Source organism: Pteropus vampyrus, unplaced genomic scaffold (assembly GCF_000151845.1).
Source record: "Pteropus vampyrus isolate Shadow unplaced genomic scaffold, Pvam_2.0 Scaffold181, whole genome shotgun sequence".
In the NCBI taxonomy this organism is placed as follows: domain Eukaryota; kingdom Metazoa; phylum Chordata; class Mammalia; order Chiroptera; family Pteropodidae; genus Pteropus; species Pteropus vampyrus.
Window position 1 is genome coordinate 3,044,239 of NW_011888962.1, and position 21,252 is coordinate 3,065,490.

The 21,252-nt window shown below is 40.2% G+C and overlaps 1 pseudogene; it reads right to left on the reverse strand.

The window, feature by feature from the left end:
- Positions 1-9,218: 9,218 nt before the first annotated feature.
- LOC111746280 lies at positions 9,219-9,336 on the reverse strand (annotated as a pseudogene).
- Positions 9,337-21,252: the final 11,916 nt, after the last annotated feature.

The following is a 21,252-nucleotide window of genomic DNA, read 5'->3' on the forward strand; positions in this document are numbered from 1 at the left end:
TATTTATAAAACAATGTTGGCCAAATAAAACACATCTGTGAGCCTAAGTTTGTCTACTTATTTATATTTCAGAAACTTGAGATCTAGAAAAGCTATATTTTCTGCCTAAGATCACATAACTATAACTTAAGCATTGAAACAAATACCCCAACTGTGACAGCTCTACATGTTTACACACCAAGGAGACATTTAGATTATATTTGTATGTAGAACTCTGTGTGTGTATGTGTGTGTGTGTGTGTGTGTGTGTGTGTGTGTGTGTGTGTGTGTGTGCGCGTTGAACCAAAGAGGTTCCATTCTAATCATTGGTTGGATGATGCCTAGTTGCTAACAACAGAAAGAAAGTAACAGCTCTAAATCACAAGGTACCACAGTGAGAGAGTAAAACCAATGAAACCAGCAGCCGTTTCTATTCATCCAGCACACATTTTTACAAGGCTATAAATAATTGTATTTACAGATCTTAGATATTTTTGAAGCAGTAATAAAAAACTATGTTTTAAGAAAAAGAATTCTAGGTTTGAAATTTAATTGGCCAATTACTTAGAAAAATACCATATGTTCTGAAGAGGTGACAATTAGTAGCTGGAGCCATTATCTTGGTCAGCTTGCTTGGCTAGACAAAGTCAGAGTACACCTCCAGACCGTCCTCAAACTTGAGATTTGAAGGCACAGGGATCACTGTAGCTTCCTGGTCAGTTATGTCTAGAAGCTCTCCTGTGCCAGCTTTATTTAAGAAATGCCAGTCATTAGCACTGCTCTTCTGTAAGAAGGTGAGGAAAGAGGCAAGCAACAAAGTCAATCAGAGCCCTGTGGAGTCACCCTCACACAGTGGACACAAGAGTCCTCTGTTTAGCATTGTTCTGAATGTAGACAATATGGTTTTATTACTTTCCCTGTGCCAGGTACTTTCCATGCACTTTTTCATTTAATTCCCACAACGAATCGAATCTTAGTACAGTTGACATCCCTGTCTTACAGATGAGGAAACTGAAGTTTAGAAAGTTTAAGTAACTTGCTTTTGTGGTTGATTTGGGATTCGAATCCAGATCTGACTCTCTCCATAGCTCAAGCTTTTAGGCACTATCCTCTCTACTCTGATTCAAGCACCCAAAGGTAAACTTGACTGACATGGTCATTGTTTGCTTGCTTCTACCTTTCTCTCAATGTGGCCCTTATCTATGGATAAATCAGAATAACAGACTTCAGGCAGGGCTTTGAACTCCAAATGTGCAGGGTGCCGACCTTGATACCAGTTATGGGAAGAGAGGTTGAGTGTGTTATTTACTAAGAACCCAAGTGTTTTAAAAAAACAATTTTAGGAGCTCCACTGGTAAGCCAGTAGAAAAAGGTGTTCTGCGGCACTAATGTCTAAAAAGCAAATTTTCAAAAAGCAAATCCCATTGTTCTACTGATTTCAGTTATAAAATCAGAGGCACATTCCCACAGCCTGGAACGGAAAAAGCCAGTTCTCGATTCACTGGGTTGAAAACATTTGGCAAGAACTGACCTGGCCTGGCCCAGAGAGGGCATACACAGTCCTCTCTTGACCTTGAAATCTCCATTCCAAGGTGAGCCTCTCCTTTCTCTTCCCCTTTCCCTGTCTTTCATCAAACTTGGAAGTGTCTCTGACTATAGCGGTTCTTAACTGCTTTCTATCATTTCACCTATTCCATTTACACAGCTGACTCTGAGGGGAAGAGAGGGCTGTGATATCACAATTTACTGTGGGTATAATCATCTAAGGCAGATGCGTTCTATCAGAAAAGTCACAGATTCAGGACTTAATGCCTTATTTTATGAATTCTGTAGTTTCGAACATCTATATACCAAATTAGCCTAAAATATGCCTTTGAAGCAAATGGTGAATTTTTAATGGTGAATTAGAATTTTTCATTCTATTAACTTCATCATGAGTCCACCTTCCTGAATGCAAGGTTTTTGAGATTAACTCTAAGCACGTTTTGGAGGCCTGGCAAATTAAATAATAATCTAAATAAAATAATAAAGATCCAAAGATTTTGGTTGTCTTTTACTCAGTCTATTACATCTCTATAATTCCATTCGAACACTTCTACTTTCTCCCCTGTCACTTATTCCAGGACAAACACGTGTGTTTTTTGTTTTTTGTTTTTTTGTTTTTAAGAGAAGAGGTAGAGATTTTGTCCTTGCCTATTCTGCCTGGAATGACTGTCATTATAAGAGAGGGACTGTATCTCTCTGTTGTGCCAGAGGTCTATGGCATAAAATTGGGAGGAACATTGTATAGAGTACAAGGAATGGGTTTCAAAGCTGAGACCTAGCTCTGAGTCCTATCACTCACCACTTCCTTGTCTCTGGTTCTTTGTGTCCACATCTGTAAATTCAGGGTAATAGTGCCTACTCATAGGGTGGCTATGTGTGTTAGAAACTGCTGACACACAGCAGTTGCTTAGTGATTACTTTTTTTTTTTTTTTTAGATATGGATAATTCTCAATCTTGAAGTAGAGGAAAAATACAGGGAGACACATTACTGGGTATATGGGAGCTCCTCAGAGCACTTTTGTCCCCTCCTCTCTGATCTTTCTCATGCTTATAGGGCAAAGTGGGCCTGGTTCCTTCTTTCTCTTTCACCCTACTCATGGGAGATTCATGTGGTGGGCTGGCTCAAGGCCATACATGGTGGTGAAATAAAAGGGCTGAAGGGAATTTCCTTTAAATGGCGAAGCATTATTGAATGCCAGGAGAAATTTGTTCACACTCTCTAGTGCACACCCTCAGACTCTCACAGCAAAGCACAGTGATGAAGGATCGTTTCAGCATTCGATTAGATGTTAAAAGCAGAAGGAAGTTTTTATCCCAATTGTTAGTCTCTGGAGAGTCAGCATTCTGACAGCTGAAACCTGCCCCCTCCTTCAGTGCTTGATTCTGAGGGCCACAGGAAGCTGTGGATCTGACCAGATGCAAGAGAAAGCCCTTAAGCACCAGAGCAGCAGTCAGCCAGAGCTGCTGGGCTTGGCCTTGCCTCATCTCAGAGTTGGCATGACCTCTTGCAGGGAGGGCAAACTGTGGTTACCAAGACAGAGTGGGTGGGGTATTATATGCCCCAAGAGTTTCTAAATGCCAAGAGTTTCTAAAACCAAAACAGTTATCAAATAAGAATGACAAGTCCCACAAAATGCAGCTGTCTCACCTCTCACCCACATCTCGCATTGGTACCATGTCACAGCAGAACTTCCTAGTAGAGCAGCTAGGAGCCGCTCCTGGCCTTGGGCATTCCAGGCAGCAGAAAACTGTTCTTTCTCTCTTTTAGTGATTAGATGCTTCACTGGGTGGCCCATAAGCATAGATCAAACTGACTAGAACAAACTAAAATTAAGATAGAAATCTCTACAGCTGAATGCAGCATAGCCATAGCCCATGAAGGAAGCAAAGGGATGAATAAGTCATTTCTTTCTTGGTTTCACTGTTGCATCTCCAAAAGAAATGACCAGTGTTACTTGGGTTAAATATTGGTGACCACAGATCCAGTTAACTCCTACTGTGCCCTTTCAGTCTCGAAAACATAATGATTTGGGGTGATAAATTTTACCATGGTTATAAGTCATAAACCATGGAGTTTATACTCATTTGCTGTTTGGTGGGAAGATGAAAATAAGGTATAAATAGGCGGAATTTGGAATTAAGAGATAAGACAACTTCTTAGGTAAATAGCAACCAGACCAAAATTATATCCAAAGGATGCAATAGGCTCCCTTACATTGGTGTTGGCATCAGCCTCCGAGCAGGGGCTGGTGTGATGGTAGAGAAGGACAGTGGCAGGATCTGGCTAGTCAGTGGGCACATGCCAGCACCGTGATTTCAAGGAATCTCCTGGGTTTGAAACAGGACATTAGCCAATGGCTGGAGTTTGGGGGAGCAGGATCTACCTTGGAATGAAGAATATTGATAGGAACCAAGCTGGGGTCAGAGCAAAGAACCAAGGCACACTCCAGGTATACAAAATGAGCAAGCGATTAGCTCTGGGGAAAAGCTATAGCTCAGGATGTGTGGTCCAGAGGGCTTACCCCAAGAGGAGCCTCCTGTGTTCATGCCAGGAACTCATCTGTGTTACTGCATGTAATATTCACAATAGCCTCAGAAAGCGGGTATTATATCCTTAAAGGAGGTGAGGCAGTGAAGGTTCAGAGAGTTTAAGTGACCTACCCATTATCACAGAGCCAGGAAGTGGCAGATCCAGGAGTATAACCTGATTGATCTTGATGTAGAGTCTGCGCTCTTTTCGTTATACCATGCTGCTTGAATGATAAGCAATTGTTCAGGCTGACAAGTTGGGGATGGGCATAGGTACAGAGTAATCAGAGAACCTGCTACCTTCTGAATGGGGCCAGTCATTGAGTATGTCTGTGATAGAAGAAGCATATGGGAGAGTGATGTGCGATTAGATTGGGAAGACAGGCAGGAGCAAGACATAATAGCCTTGGAAACTGTGCTGAAAAGTTTGGATTTTAACCTGTACGCAATGAGAAGAAGCAGAAGAGTGACAGAATCCAATCTGAATTTTAGAAAGATCATTTTGGCAGCTGGGTGGTACCTGGATTCTCAAGGAGGAGTGGCAATGGGGGAGAACAGGAGACCCCTTAGGAGGCTAGTCTAGAGAAGAAATCTTTCAAATATGTGAGTGAGACCATATTGGTCTCCTGCCTTCAATTCTTTTATTTCCCATTGTCTTCTGAGTAAAGCAGAAGCTCCTTGGGAAATTCTATAAGACCTTTCATGACCGTCTTTACTATTTTTCTAGCCACCTCCCCCCATGCTTCCAGCTCACTCAGCATCCGTGATTCCTTGATTACTTGCTGTTTTCTTTGCTTACAGTGGCTTCCTCAAGCATGACAAACATATTCTCAAGCTTCAAACTTCATTTCAAATATGATCTCCTATGGGAAGTCTTCCCATATTACCCGGCAGGACTTGACTCTCCCTCCTCATCCAACTCTTTAAACATGCCTTTATTAAAATGGCCTTCATCTGTTTTATAATGTTCCCCTTCTTACTTGTTTCTGTGCTTCTCGAGGGCAGTGATTATATCTAGCTCATCTTAGATTCCCATCATTTAGCTTCATACTTGGCATGTAAAAGATGCTTCATAACCAGTACCATCCTCCTAACTTTTGTGGGGCTGAGGGAAAGAGTACAATTAGAGGCCTCAGGTGCTTAGCTCCCCTCTATTCTCCTTTAGTTTGACACCCCAGCTCTACCGAGAACCACAAGGAGTTTTGCACACATGTGTATGTAGACAAGCCAGTCCCTATGTCCAACCTCCATCCACGCCCCTTGCCTACTGTAAATAGCCACCTCTTGGCTACCTTCAAGCCTACAGATGTATACTCCAGTGATGCAGTATATTCTTGGAAGGGTGGAGAGTCCTTCGTAGGCAGGCTTGGGCCATTCGAACAGGGACTCTGCAGTCCTGGGTGCAGAAACATGGCCTAGAATTAGGGTATATGAGCCTATGGTGGCAATGTCTCTTTGACCCTAAAGACTCTTTGACATGTGGTTCAGGGTGTGACCAGAAAAAGGACAGAGCAGAGCCATTTAAAGTACGGAGCCCCAGCTCATTCAGCTTCCAAGGATGGAATGTTCGTCTCTCTATAAAATGTGTAAGTAGTGAAGATTTAAATTAAAATGATAAGATGGAAGAAATAAGGCTACTTCTGAGAAGCCACTATTTAAAAAGAAGAAAGCACAAGCCTTGATGAGCAGTTGGCTCTGTGGAAGAGGAGTAAAGGCTCATCGCAGGCTCTGTCGGTAGGAAGAATGGTATTGTGCTATTAACTCAGAAAGGAGGAACACGTGTGGGAGGGAGTTCCATGTCAGATAAGGCAGTATATTCAGGAAAAAATGTTCAATAGTTGGAAATATGGAGTTTAGAGCCTAAGATATAGGTGGAGTTTGAAAATATAGATTCGGGAGTCATTAGCACATAGGTGATAATTAGAACTATGGATATGGTCAAATTGCCCAAGGAGAGAGTGTAGACTGAGAAGAGACTTCAGAAGGTGACAACAGGAGTCCACAAAGAAGACTGAAAAGGAGTAGCCAGAGAGGCCCAGGGAAATCCAGGAAGGCTCTTGGAGCCAGGCATTAGTTTCAAAAAGGATGGGGAAGGTCGCACGGCCAACTGCCACATCGAGTATGGGGAAGCTGAGGAGTGCCCACAGGGTTTTAATAAATAGGTCACTGGTGACCTTAGTGAAACCAATTTCAGAGGAGGCATGATGGCCGAAGGCACACAGAGTTGTGTATAGAAGGCAAAGTGGAGACAGCGTCCACTTTGTTCTTCAAGACGTTTGGATGTGGGGGAAAAAAACAGGCCTAAGTTGGAGATGACACAGACTTTAGGAACAGTTGTTATTTTTTGTTGTTGTTGTGTTTCTTTTATACATGTGAGAGCTTAGAATATTTATTCGTGCTGAGGGGAAAGAGATGAATGAGAAGGGATGGTCAAAGATACAGGAAATAGAGGGGAACTCAATGAAGAAGGTCCCCGCGCAGGCGGGGGTCCGTGGGAAGAAGACAAAGATTTATACACAGGAGGTTTATTAGGTATTGCTCTTAGAATAAATGTCTGTGTAAGGAGAAGAGGAAGGAGGCTGGGGTGGAAGAAGAAATTGGGCCATGTTACTGGTGCAATGAAGGCCTCAGCCAAGCTCATGGGGACCTCTGAAGTTGGGATAGGCCCTCAGAGTTATCCAGAGTTAGAACAAGGGGGCTAGATCTTTATATCCTCACAGCAATCTATCACTGGGTGTAAGATTCCCTGGGAAAGGAGTCTGACCGAGGGCAAGGAGACTCTTTTCAGCTAAGCAATCCCTGAGGATGGCTGATAGCTGAGGGCTTCTGCCAGCAGCACTCCCAGTAGCTGAAGCCAAGTCTTAAAGGGGATCCAGTCTGCGTAACTGTATCAGTCAGAGTTCAGCTAGAGGGGCAGAATGACTAAGCGATATAGATTAAAAGATTTATTGCGAGGAATTCGCTTATATGCTTATGGGGACTGGGTAGGCAAGTTCGAAATCCAAAGAGAAGGTCGTTAGAAAGGACAGTCTGGAACTCCAAGGCCCAGGCTGAGGCTGCTGCTCACAGGCTTCGCTTCTTCTTCAAAGAAGCCTCTCAGTTCTCCTCTTGAAGCCTTTCGACCTATTGGATCAGGACGACCCAGATTACCTAGAATTATCTCCCTTACTTACAGTTAATTGATTCTACACTTTAATCACATCTACAGAATACCTCCACAGTGACACAGATATTAGTGTTTGATTGAATAACTGGGGATGATAGGCTAGTCAAGTTGACACATCAAAAGATTGTTATACCATCAGGGTATGCACTATAGTTTCCCAAAAGCAGAAATGAGTAAATATAATTTAATTTCCCTTAAACACATAACTGTAGTTCAGCGGGACTCACTGATTAGTTTTTTTGTTTCTGTAGAAAAATTTTTCCTATATGTAAGCATTGACTTCCAAATATGTGACTATGACCACTACTTATACATGGAATGGCCAAAATATTAATAACGTATCTTGATTTTTATAACAGAAGTACATAGTGCTGAAATCAATCCCATACCAACCACCTGGGGAGCCAGCTCTGTCTGAATCCTCATTCCCACATAGTCATTTCACCCAATGAGGTGAGTGTGTGTTATGAACAAGGCAATTGTTCTTGGGTTCAAGTCCCTTCGCACACACACAAGGTGTCCTTAAGCTGAGTAAGTGGTTTCTCTAATATCTGCTGGCTGATAAGGAAAAATCTAAAGTTATATTTCTCAAACTTTTGATGCTAAGAATGTCTGGTAATTTTAGGAATTTTTGTTCGTTTGTTTCATTGAACATTTAAAATCCTCTCTTGGCATCAACAAGAGGGGTGACATGATCTGCAGTCTTTCACTACAGGGTCTATATTTAGCATCATGATATTTGGAGCCATAGATCAAACTCTGTTTCTGGACTGGTCTTCTCTTCTCAGCGGCAATGTCATTCCCCAAACCCAGATGTGCAACATCTGTCTGCCCTCAAGGAGCAATAACTATTGCTTCCTCTTCTGCGTTTTCTCCTCAGGAGCAGAGGAAACATTTGGTTGTCCTCACAGTATCTCCTGTCAGTCCTCCTGTCTTCCCTGTACCCCTATCCTGGCTCCCTGGGCTTCCCTGCCTCACTCTCATCTCCTGCCAGGACGCTCCAGAAACACAAAGTGGCCTATTCCCCTACTGGGGCTGCTGTTCTAGAACTCCAGGCATGTTTTCCTCTGCCCTCAGCCCACTCGCAGAGCCTGAGTGGAGATGAGAGAGGCCCAAGATGCAGGCCAGCCTCCAACCACCCAGAGGCTGAGTGGCTGAATGGAGTGAGAATTCAGCTTTACCTGGAACCCTGTGATGAGCAATGTTCGCTGTTACCTCTGGGGCAACTGTAATTAAGGACCTATTGAATTTCTGTTTCAGGCTTTATTTTAAGAGATTTGGAGTAAAAATAAGGTCACTGCATATCGAGCTGAGATTTGGAGTAAAAATAAGGTCACTGCATAACGAAGTTTGCGCTGTTGTTGTTCAGTCACAGATTCTGAGATCCTTCCATTTTGCTGATTTTAGATCAGGAGGTAGGCTTCTGGGACTGCCCAGTTAAGAGGAAAAGGGTATCCCCACCCTCAAAATAATTAAAATGACAAGCAAACCAGATTATGGATGACTTGGTTACTTTGGGCAGTTTTCCAAAATCAAAAGTAAAACTGCTGAGATGCCAAACTCTATATGTCATCATCTTTATAAGAATTTCTCATACAGGTGATTATTCTGCATGTAGGAGCAAGTTTGTATCATACGTGCTGTTACCAGCGTGAACTTTCTGGTAGCTTCATGAGATGAGTTTCCTTCTCCTTCCCTGTGACCCATCTCCTGACTGTTCCTCCAAGAGAAACCCACACCAAGCCCCAGATCACATGGAAAGGGGATCGTGTAAAATTAGCTCTAATAAACTAGGGATCAAGATTTGGGAGGCAAAGAGTGAAACCTAACCTTGATAATCTGTGACTTGTTCTTAGTTTTATTTTATTTATTTTATTTATTTCTTTTTCAGACAGGGTAACCCTTGGTTAACCTCACAGATTGCAAAGACCTTGTCAGTTTACAATCCCGTATGTATGTATGTATGTATGTATGTATGTATGTATGTATGTATTTTATGCCTAACAGCACCTGATCTCCCTAGGTGGTCTCCCATCCAAGTACTAACCAGGCCCGACCCTGCTTAGCTTCCAAAATCAGATGGGATAGGGCTTGTTCAGAGTGGCATGGCCATAGACATGTTCTTAATTTTAAAACCATGTTTTCTTAGAGATCCAAGTTCACCAGTGTGGTTGAGGAGCTGAATTTTCCTCCCTACCTTGGATTTTCCTAGAGTCTCATATTAGCAGGACTTTAAAGCCCTTCTTTTAACAGCTGAATTATAAGAGATATAATGTGAGAAGAACCAGCATCATGGAATAAGTCAAGAATCTGGAAGTTATGTGAACAGAAAACAAATATAATAGATAATGCATTTGGATCACCTCAATTTTTTAACATGTGCTCTTGTCCACAAGTATTTTTTCCCTTGGAGCAATCTTGACTTTTTTCAATGAAAGTACAAACTCGGCTACCATTTTTCTCCATCTTCCTCCCCAACACTCTTCTTTCCCTGTTTCTCTGTAGATTAGTTCATCTGGGGTAGATAAGATATAAGATAAAGTAGAACCTGAGAAAAGAACTGTTCCCTGTTTAACCTGCCAATTTGGCTGGACTTTAACATGTCTTACCATATCAAGGGCATGAACACAATGAGCAGCTTCTCCAAGGCTGCTACCTCTGAAGGAGTGGCATGTGGGGACAGAGTCTCTGAAGCAGAAGCCCTAGAGGCTGGAGGAAGTGGCGAAGGGATCCATCTCATTGGAGTACAGGCCTCTGAGTAAACCACTTCCAGAAAGGGGATGATCTCCTGGTATCTTAACATGTTGCTAGAGCCAAGAACAAGTGGGCCAGAGGGCCTGGCCCTGCCCTGAGCAGTTTCAATAATTACTTAATTATACCCCTGCCTACACTGCTCTGCCTCTGAATCTAGGCTGCTTTAAAGGACCAGAATGGAGGTGCTTAGTGCTGAGCTGGTTGGAACACTGCACTGGCCACAAACAGGGATGAAGGGGAATCAGAGGGCATGAGACATCCTTGCCTCTGCTCTGTCAAACTAGTTGTGTGACCTGTAGTAGGTTATGGACCCACTCTGGGCCTCATTTTCTTCCCTGTGAAACAGGCTATTATGAGCAGTAAAAAAAATAATAATAATAATACCTAGTTCAAATGACATTTGAGAAAGTACCAAGCTCAATGTTGTACTTCTTCAGACCCTGTCATGCTCACCTCCACAATGACTGTGGCTTTGAAGAACCAGAAACAAAAAAATGTTCCAGGGACCACAGAAGAGGATACCACTGTGGAAAGATAGACCCCAAAGCTTCCTCATAATTATGCTATGATAGTCTTACTCTATATTCTTTCACATATAAGAAGTTACAGTCAAACCATTAAAAATCATTAAAAAGCTTGTCAGAACCCAAGTAACCAAATGAGAGTCGGGAAATGCAGTTTTCCTATGATCCTGAAGTTTTTGAAACTTTTTTTTTGTGAAATTTAGAACTTTTGGGGGGTAAATTGTCTCAGAGCCAGTTTACCAGCCAGCTGAGGACATTAATCACACCTGTTTTTTTAGCATAAAATCCAGTTGGGTTATTCACCTTGACAATAAATGACTTTTGAAAATTTCTGATAATCTATTTTCAAAAGAATCTTGACTTTTTGCAATGCTAAGGTAATTCTAAACAAGGTCATCGAGCTCTGAAGGAGAAAATTCCTGAAGAGGAATTTTGAACATTTTGAGTAATAGCTGCAGCTTCCCTGGGCAGGATGAGCATGGCATTGTGGGGATTCTGGGGCCAGAAGGACCTGGGTTTGAAACCCAACTCCCGGCTTCTTGCTCTCTTGGACGTGTTACTTATCCTTTCTGACCATCAGTCAGAGGAATAATATTGAGTTCGAGGTTCAGGTAAGGACTCAAGAAAACTATATTTCTTTAGCATCCAGCACACATGTGCACAGTAACTTTTTCTTTTTTTACTGATCCTTTGAATACAACTGTATTCATTTATGTGCATGGAAATAATAGTAACAGTAATAATAGTATTAATGTTGTGAGTAACACTGTGAGTGGGGTCCTATAAGTGCTTTATGTGTATTAGTTTATTTAATCTTCACAACAGCCCTATATAGTAGGTACTATTGTTATCCTATTTTTTAGATGTAGAAACAGAGGCACTAAAAGATTAAGCAATGTGTCTAAGGTCGCAGAACAAGTGAATTGCAGAATTAGAATTTACAAACCTGAGAATCTAGGTCCAGAGTCTATATTCTTGGCACATTACTTAATTATCACATTTTATGTACTTCTTAGGTCGGTGTGTGTGTGTGTGTGTGTGTGTGTGTGTGTGTGATAGAAAGAAGCAAATCTGAGCAGTAGGGTAGATACCCAGGCTGCATGAGAGCTCCTCTTGCTGCCCAAGCTCTGGCTGCACTCACCAGTCTGAATACAGAAGAGTTTTTTTCCCTAAGGACCTTCATGGTTTCAAACAAAGCCTAGACACAGAGCAGAAGGCCAACGACTACCCATCACCATCAGCTTGAGCTGCCATCGCTCCTAAGTGTCACTTAGAACTAAAGAACATAAATAGTTTCTGAACTAACCTAGTTGCTGGTGGAGGGCTAGCTATTTATCCCTTATAGCTGTTGTTATTTCACACTACTTGTCTCTCATAATCTCATTTTACTAATAATGATACGGAGGAAGAACAGCTTGCCAAGATTACCTAGCTAGTAACTAGAGAAAGCTACTGAGTTAGTTTTCTATCATATTGCTTCAGTCTTCCTTCTTGGAAGAGTGAAGCTTTCACCTAATTCCTTCTCTCTATTTTTATTTTCACCTCCACTTTCTTTCTGGAAGCCAAATTGACTCCTAGAAAGATGAAAAGTGTGAAGCAGAGAGCTGCGTGGCATCAAAAAGAAAGGTAGAATTGCAGAAAGGCCTGGGGCTGGGTGGCTGCTATGGGTGGAGGCCCTGGCTGCTGACCTTGGATATAAGCAGCCAAGTGACCCATTTTTTTCCAGCTCTACCCACATGGTTTCCATTGTTAGCCGTGAGTGGCCATTGGCTGACTGCAGAAGCAGAGCTCCAAATGCTCTGTGCAGCAATAAGCTTGACACTGTATAGGAAAAGCACTCCACTCTACGCTCTGCACAGGGTTTTTCCCCCGTTTAGCTAGCACTGCCCTTCCTCAGGGAAGGGAGTAAACACACGATGCAGAAGAGTGCTGTTGGAGTTCACATGTTCTCTACCTAGTTGACTCCAAGTCACAACAGCCCTATTTAAATATAGAACTTATATCAATTCCCAAGTTCATGCCATTGTTTTCTGATTCTTCAGCTCTAAGGCCTACCTATCTGCCCAGGGGAGGGAAAGAGAGCTGGTATTCTGTTTAACAAAATACATGTATTTACAGTTGGCTCAGTCCTGGGCACTATGCATCTTGTTAGGTGACTAAGGAGCTTGTCTTTGTGCAAATAAGCTTGGAATATGAAGCTGGGAGTATGTGTGAAAATATTCCAGGTGAAACAGAGCTTATTTACATAAATTTTACTCTGAAAGAAAAATCTGTTGGGAAAGTGATAGTTTGGAGCTGTAAAGTATAAATCGTAAAGTATAAAGTGTAAATACACCAACTCTATTGGTTATGCTCAACATCATTTTTATATTTTTAAATTAAGCAATTTATTATGTTATTATAAATTATCTTATTTTCTAATCATCTCATCTGTTTGTTTTGTCTACTTAGGTAAACTGTTTTAGAAGTATGGAAAAGAATCTTTCTTTTTCTCGTTTCTCAATAATTCATCACTTAACTGTAACAGACAATTGTCATCTTTTCGACTACTCATTATCTGAAGTTCCTTTCTATCTTTGGGGAATCCCCTATCTATGAAGCAGAGCCCAGTCCTCCTACTGAAGCTGAAATTTCCAGACTGGATTTCCTGGTCTCCCTTGTTGTTAAGATACAGTTGAGTGATCAAGGTTCTACCCATCAGGTGGTCCTCAAATCTACCAGTGGCACGAAGAAGGGAACATGCAGAACCCACTCTAGTGCTGAGCGTTGCACACAGGGGCAGCTACTCAACTTTACAGGGCAGCAGGGTCAGTGGTTCTAACATTAGCACCCAAGGACAAGCGCTGTCAGGCTGGCAGAGCAAGCCGTAATGTGCAGGCACAGGGTGGCAGCTGTGCTATTTTCTCAGGATGATTTCTGCAGTGGGATTTATGGTCGTGTTCCTGGCTGCACAGTCTTCAAGCTTTATTCTCTGGACACCCTAGAAATTCTTTGAGTTACCCAATGTCCTTTCAATGAATTCCTCTTCTTAAATTAGCTAGAACCTATTTCTGTTGCTTGCAACAAAGCATCCTGAGAGATACAGTATGAAAGCAAACACCCAATAAATATTTGTAAAATGACTAATTAAGAACTTCCGACATTTCCTCCAGTCCTAATGAAATTCAAGACCTTCTTAAAGAATATGTACACAAATAGGGAGGCAAAAATGAACACAGACTATTTAGGAAACAAAGAATAGGAGACCTTTGTTAGAGCAGGAAATTCACGTAGAAGAGTAATGAGAAATGAGAATGGAAAACTAGGTTGGGGAAATATTGTGGAAGACCTCAAAAAGCCAGGCTAAGGAGTTTGGAATTAGTCTTCAGGTTTGCGGGTATGTATGCAAAACTAGAAAGTTTGGAGTATGTGTATCAGTTATTGCAGAGTGCCTTTAGCACAATATTCCCAAATTATTATGTGTCAAACCTACATATAGAGAATATTAACGGGGAATCAGGGATCTATAGTCATACGTGTTTGGAAACTAGAAGATCATTTGAAATTCAAAACATTCTTTATTATCCTAGCAGGATGAATTTCTAAGAGGGAGCATTCCATAAGTAGCACTTCTCAAACTTATTGGATATAAATTTCACCCACCTAAAAATGTTGGTGGTAAAGAGCCCCCACCCAGGGGAATTATCCTAGTTTCCATTATCAACCAAGTTGCTTATTTCAATGAACTTTCAGTAAATCTAAATGAAGAACATTTAAGCTGAATTAATAAAACCGTAAGACCTGATAATTGCTGCTTGTTGTGGCTGCATCTGGCCTCATGCTGGCCTCATGCTGAGTCCCTCTTTAGCTTTTATGTAACTGTCCCCAAGTACTTTATGACCATAAAATTGACACCCTAACACAGTGACTGTCTCAGGGTTGAACAGTGGTTACCTAATGGCTCTAATAAAGGAAGAAGTTTGGCAAGGCTCTGAGCTTTATTATACATTTTTTAAAGACTTCATTTTTCTAGGACAGTTTTATGTTCATAGCAAAATTGAGCAGAAGGCACAGAGGTGTTCCATATACCCACTGTCCCTACACCTATAATAGCTTCCTCCATTATTAATACCCTCCTTCCATAGTGGTACATTTGATGAACCTCCATAATCACCCAGGGTTCATAGTTTATATTACAGTTCACTCTTGGTGTTGCATATTCTATGGGTTAGGGTAAATGTATAATGACATGTATCTACCACTATAGTATCATACAGAGTATTTTCACTGTGCTAAAAATCCTCTGTGCTCTGTCTATTTATCTCTCCTCCCACCCACAACCCTTGGAAACCACTGATCTTTAAACTATCTTCAAAGTTTTGCCTTTTCCAGAATGTCATATAGTTGGAATCACATGGCATACGGCTTTTTCAGATGGATTTCTTCAACTTAGTAATATGCATTTAAGTTTCCTCCATGACTTTTCGTGGTCTGATACCTTATTTCTTTTTAGTGTTGAATAATAATCCATTGCCTGGATATACCACAGTTTGTTTATTTATTCATCTATGAAAGGGTGTTTTGGTTGCTTTCATGTTTTGCAATTATGAATCATACTATAAACATCTTTGTGTGAACATAAGTTTTTAACTTCTAAGGAGCCCGATGGCTGAATTGTATGGTAAGAGTAGGTTTAGTTTTGCTAGAAACTGCCAAAATGTCTTCCAAAGTGGCTGTACCATTTTTTTGTATTTCCACCAGCAATGAATAAGAATCTCTATTGTTTCACATTTTTATCAGCATTTGGAGTGTAAGGGTTCTGGAATTTGGCCATTCTAATAGGTTTGTAGTGGTATCTCATTGTTTTATTTTAATGTGCATTTCTTCAATGGCACATGATGTGGAACATCTTTTCATATGCTTATTTGCCATCTATATATCTTCTTTGGTGAGCTGTCTGTCAAAAGTATCTGGCCCATTTTTTAATCAGATTGTTTGTTTTCTTTTTATTGAGTTTTAAGAGTTCTTTGTATATTTTGAATAAAAGTCTTATATCAGAAGTGTGTTTTGCAAATATTTTCTCCCAGCTTGCTTCTCATCCTCTTAACATTGTCTTTTGCAGGACAGACATTTTTAACTTTAATGGAGTCTAGCTTGTCAATTATTTCTTTCATGGGTGAGAACTTTGGTACTATATCTACAAAGACATCACCTTACTCAAGGTCACCTAGGTTTCTCCCATGTTAATGTCTAGGATTTTTATAGTTTTGTGCTTGACATTTAGGTCTGTGATCCATCTTGAGTTACTTTTTGTGAAGGGCATCAGGTCTGTGTCTAGACTGATTTCTTTCTTTTTTCTTTCCTTTTTTTTTTTTTTTTTTTGCTTATGGATGTTTCATTGTTTCAGCACCATTTGTCGAAGAGACAGTCTTTGCTCCATTGTGTTGCCTTTTTTCCTTTGTCAGTGATCACCTGACTATATTTATGTGGGTCCATTTCTGGGCTCTCTATTCTCTCCACTGATCTATTTGTCTAGTCTCTTGCCAGTACCATGCTGTCTTGATTACTATAGCTTTATAGTAAGTCTCGAAGGAAGTAGTGTCAATATTCCAAGTTTGTTCTTTTTCAGTATTGTGTTGGCCTTTTGCTTCTTCATATAAATTCTTGAATGAGTTTGTCGATATTCACAAAATAATTTGCTGAGATTTTGATTGGAACTGCACTTAATTTATAGATCAAAAACTAAGAGACAGAGAGGTTGAGGTCATAAGTGATTTTCCCTAGGTCATACATTTTGTTTCAGTAGTGAAGTTTGGACTAAAGCTGATTCTAGTGGCTAGTCCTCTGAAGTACACTGGCTAGTCACTAAGAAGAGATTTCTCTGTGAGTTTTCTCTAAGTTTCAGAAAGTAAATCTGTAGTCTGAAATGAAGCTAGGCTAATGAAAGGGTCAGGCTTTATCTTAAAATAGGAGGTCTCAGGAGCTGTGCAAAAATGACATAGGCCATTCACACTTGGCTTAGAGTGTAATGCCATGGACCCTGAGAAACATAGAAGAGTCTTTCAGATAAAAATTTTGGAAGGAATGACATGTGAAGTATTAGAAGATTCCTTAGTATTTGACATATGTGAATTTTCTTCTCCAATGATACGGCATCCGTCATTAGATCTCTTCCCCATCAGTAAATGGTAACCTCAGAGGGTTGGCATTTTTCTCTGCTGCTGCTAGGAACAGCTAAGGTCACATTCCAGAAAAGGACGCTTGCTTTGCAAAGCATACCATTCTTCGGGAGAGATAAAGAGAGAGTTAATGTTTGAAGACATTGTCAATTTCATTAACAACTAACAAGCTTACCTATCTTTTACTGTTACTATAACTTTGTTCCCTTTCCCAGAAAGTGATGATAAGCAGTGGAATAAGCCCACTAAGACAACAAAGAACAGTGGGTTTATAGAATTCAGTCTTTTCAAGACTATTGTTTATATTTTAGATCTGTATGGGTTTTATACGCCATCTATTGAGTGTCTATTTTTAAAATGCATTATAATTTATTCAAATCTTGGATATTCTTTCTTTTTGACAATGCTAGAGGTTAAGGGAGATGGCAAGAATGAAAGGTTCCAGAAGAATGTCGCTGTCAGTTCCCTCTCATTTTGCTGGAACTGCTTAAGTGAAGGAATCTTTGCATTTTAGAGCCAGATGGGAAGTTGAGATGATATAATCCATCCCACCTCTTCTTTTATCCAATTCAGAAATCCATTGTATAACAACTCTAACAGGCAGTTCTACAACTCTGCTTGGATGTCTCCAGCGATAGGGTGCTCAATACTGGAAGTGGCCATTATGCCATTATTAGAAAAATTTAATTGTTTTTTAAAGTTATTTTTTTATACTAACCCAATCTGATTCTGAAACACTTCCCTAACCCCCGCCATTGGCTCTAGTTCTGCCTCTGGAATTGATGTGCAATAAATCCAACCCAAGGAGGGTGAACAGTATAGCAGAGTAATGATAATCATGGCTCTGGATCCAAATGGCCTTGGGTTTAAATCCAAGTTCCTTCCCATCTTCACTGAGTACCTGTGCCTCAGTGTCCTCATCTGGAAAATGTAAATTCTATTAATGCCTGCCTTATAGGGTGGTTATGAGAAGAAACAAAACAAAACAAAACAGGTTTATAAAGGAATTTAGAGCAATGTCTGGTACTTGTTAGGCATTAAATGAATGTTAGCTATTGACAATGTTAATTTTATTCTTTCATCTTATATATCATTTTTTTTCCCCAGAAAATAGTGCTGTTTGGAGCACTGTACTGAGTGTATTCTAAGGCTTTGTTTCGTGAGTGTCTTGATAAATAATGTCTGTAAAGGATAGAAGAAGGGGAAATGATGTCACATATACTAGATATTTGTAATTTGTGATCCAATACTGCTTTCTCATTAATAGTCTTTCAAATATCTAATGATACAGGCATTATCCTTTATCAGTCTCTTCTCTTCCAGGCTAAAGTTCAACAGCTAAATATTGAAGTCTGTTAATCCCGTGAGCTGTCAAAAGGTGGGCTCTCAAGGCATCCTTGAAACAGGCTTAAAATCGGAGTAAGGGAGGACATTTTATCTTTTCATTGATTACCGTTTTATTAAATGCTTCTGAATACCAAAGATTGTCATAATTATTTGAAGTCTTTCCAAAAACATTGATGCTCTATTTTTTACAATTTAATAATGAAATTAATTTCCTTCTCTATATACGCACTCCTGCACTGACCTTGCTGTTGGCATAAAGCATATTCTTACAGAGGGAACCTTAGACTGGAAGTGAGGATGTCTTATGTCCCCCACCCCCACCCCCACAATTCATATGTTAAAGCCCTAACCTCCAATGTGGCTGTATTTGGAGATAGGGCCTTTAAAGATGTGATTAGGTTAAATGAAGTCATAAGGGTAGGGCCCTGATCTAATAGGACTCTGATCCCCAAGAGAATACAAATCCCCAAGACAATCTAATTTTTTTAAATGGGAGAAAAAGAAACAGAAGTAAAGACAAGTATCTCTTTCCTAAAGACTTTAGACCTTACTTTGTTTAAAGTTTCTTAAAGAGTATCCAGGAACCATGAGAGATTTTTGCTTAAAAAGAGCCTCAGAACATACAAATGGCCAACAAATAAGTGAAAAGATGCTCAACATCACTAGCTATTAGAGAAATGCAAATCAAAACCACAATGAGATACCATCTCACACCTGTTAGAATGGCTATATAATCAACAGGACAAATAATAACAAATTCTGGAGAGGATGTAGAGAAAAAGGAACCTTCATACACTGCTGGTGGGACTGCAAATTGGTACAGCCGCTATGGAAAACAGAATGGAGGTTCCTCAAAAAACTAAGAATTGATCTAAGATATGATCCAGCAATCCCACTCCTGGGTATTTACCCCAAAGACTTGAAAACCCATATCCAAAAAGATATTTACACACCAGTGTTCATAGCAGCATTATTCACAGTGGCCAGGACATGGAAACAACCGAAATGTCCTATAATAGATGATTGGCTAAAGAGGCTGTGGTACATATATACAATGGAATATTACTCAGCCATACAAAGAGATGAAATACTGCCATTTGCAACAACATGGATGGACCTCAAGATAATCATACTAAGCGAAATAAGCCAAACAGAAAAAGTTGAAAATCACATGATATCACTTATATGTGGGATATAAACCTAAAAGCAACAAATGAGCAGGACAAACAAACAGAGACTCATGGACATGGACTATAGGCTAGTGCTTACCAGAGGACTATAGACTAGTGGTTACTAGTGGGCATGGGGAGAAAGGGAGAGGTAGATGGGGTTAAGGGGGTAAAATATAGGATTTAGGGGGAAGGTGAAGTGATTAAAGGGGATCAAATATATGGTAGCTGAAGGAAACTGGACTATGGATGGTAAACACACAATAGAATATACAGATGTCAAATAATAATGTACACCTGAACATTATATAATTGTATTAACCAATGTTACCCTGATAAACTTAATTAAAAAAAAAAAAAAAAAGCCTCAGAGGTGGCCTGGTCCATCCATTCAATTTAATGTCCCTAATACTTATTGGAACTCTATTGATAATAATCATCCTTATCATGCATTTACACTTATTGGGGATTCAGAAAGGATTTAGGGTGTCTGTAATCACAATAGCAGTAGCTCCCAATTATTACTCTACTATTTAATTCTTATTTACAACTTCTCAGCCTAGTGGTTTTATAGTCCAAACAAACACCTCTAACATTAAATGTCCTTCCATTCGTGGAGCTCTCTGATTAGAGTCAAATCTTTAGAGCTGGAAAGGTCTTTCCAAAATCATCTAGTCCATCAGTACTAGTCTGAAAGTGAGGAAACTAAAGTCTAGAACAATGCAGTGGTTGTCTCAGGTGTCACCGCTAGTGAGTAGCAGAATTTATATCTAAACTCCCATTCCTTGATACTTGCCCAAGGGCCCTGTGTGGGCCTCTACTCTGTAGGGTCAACCAGTCCCTGATAACCTCTGAGTCACAACCACAAATTATCATCTGGTTGTCTCAGGTCTTGGTCACACCATATTGGACAGCAGAAACCACCAGCCAATTTACTCAGAATCATCCAAGACGCATGGTGGGAAACGGGTCTGGTTCATAGTCTTAGACTCTGTTCTTAATAGAGGAAATATTTTTATTCCCTTTTCCATGATTTTGTTCCCAGTCCCAGGATGCTAGAAAGGCCGCTCATCTTGCAGTCTTTGTGATTAATAAGACTTGGCCATACACATAAGGCTGGCTCAAGCTAACAAATGGGACAAGTCAGTATCATGAAAAGGAAAGGAGACACCCTCCCTTACCCACTGGTCAAGTCCTGAGTGACCTTAAGTCCGGAATTTAGATCTTCTATTTCTTTTGATTGAATACACTCTCCACCTGTGTGTTCTCAAAAGCCACCAAATACCTCAAATTTTAGGATTATTCAGACGGATTGTTTGCGTTAACTACTTTACAAAAAGATTATTACAAAGGAAAATTACCAAAGAGTGATTTTCTTCCAAAATAAAAACAGACCTTAATTAGAAGTCAACCATCGTCTCCAGACAGTATTAACGTCAAATAAGGCTTCTGGCTTTGGGACCTGGCTATTTCCTTGATTCTCTGACACTCTCCCTCCACCTCACTCCTACCCCCACTGGACACTCCCAGGGGTTCTCTCTGCTGATAGTGTCTTTAAAAGAATCAACTACAGTATTGTTATCAGTCCCTAGTTACAGGTCTCATTTGTATCTATATTTAGACTGGAGGAAAAAATTTCTTTCCATTGTCTAGGAAAAGGCTACTGTTTTTAAGTAAGTTAATGAAATTCTTACAGGGGAATTCCAAATGTAGTTGATGTCTTGTTGCTATGAAGAATTACATAGTAAAGCTTACGAAGTGTGGAAGTTGCTTACTGGTGGAGTGACCATGACTTTGAGAGTCAGATCACAGGTGTATCACTGCTTATATATTCTCCATATGTATTGGGCCAGGCTGTAGAGGTAGGGCATAAGAAAGGGCTTGGGTGCATGTATGTGGGAGCAAGCACCCTGTTGTGTTCTAATAAGAACACACGTCCATTTTACTCAGGAAGAGTGTTAATAAACAGTTCTAAAGAGCAAGTGTCAAAGGATTGTTATTTATTTTAAATAACAATCAAAATCTGATATCAGCTTTAGAAAAAAATTCATGAATTAAAAGGAATCACAGGTTCTAATGG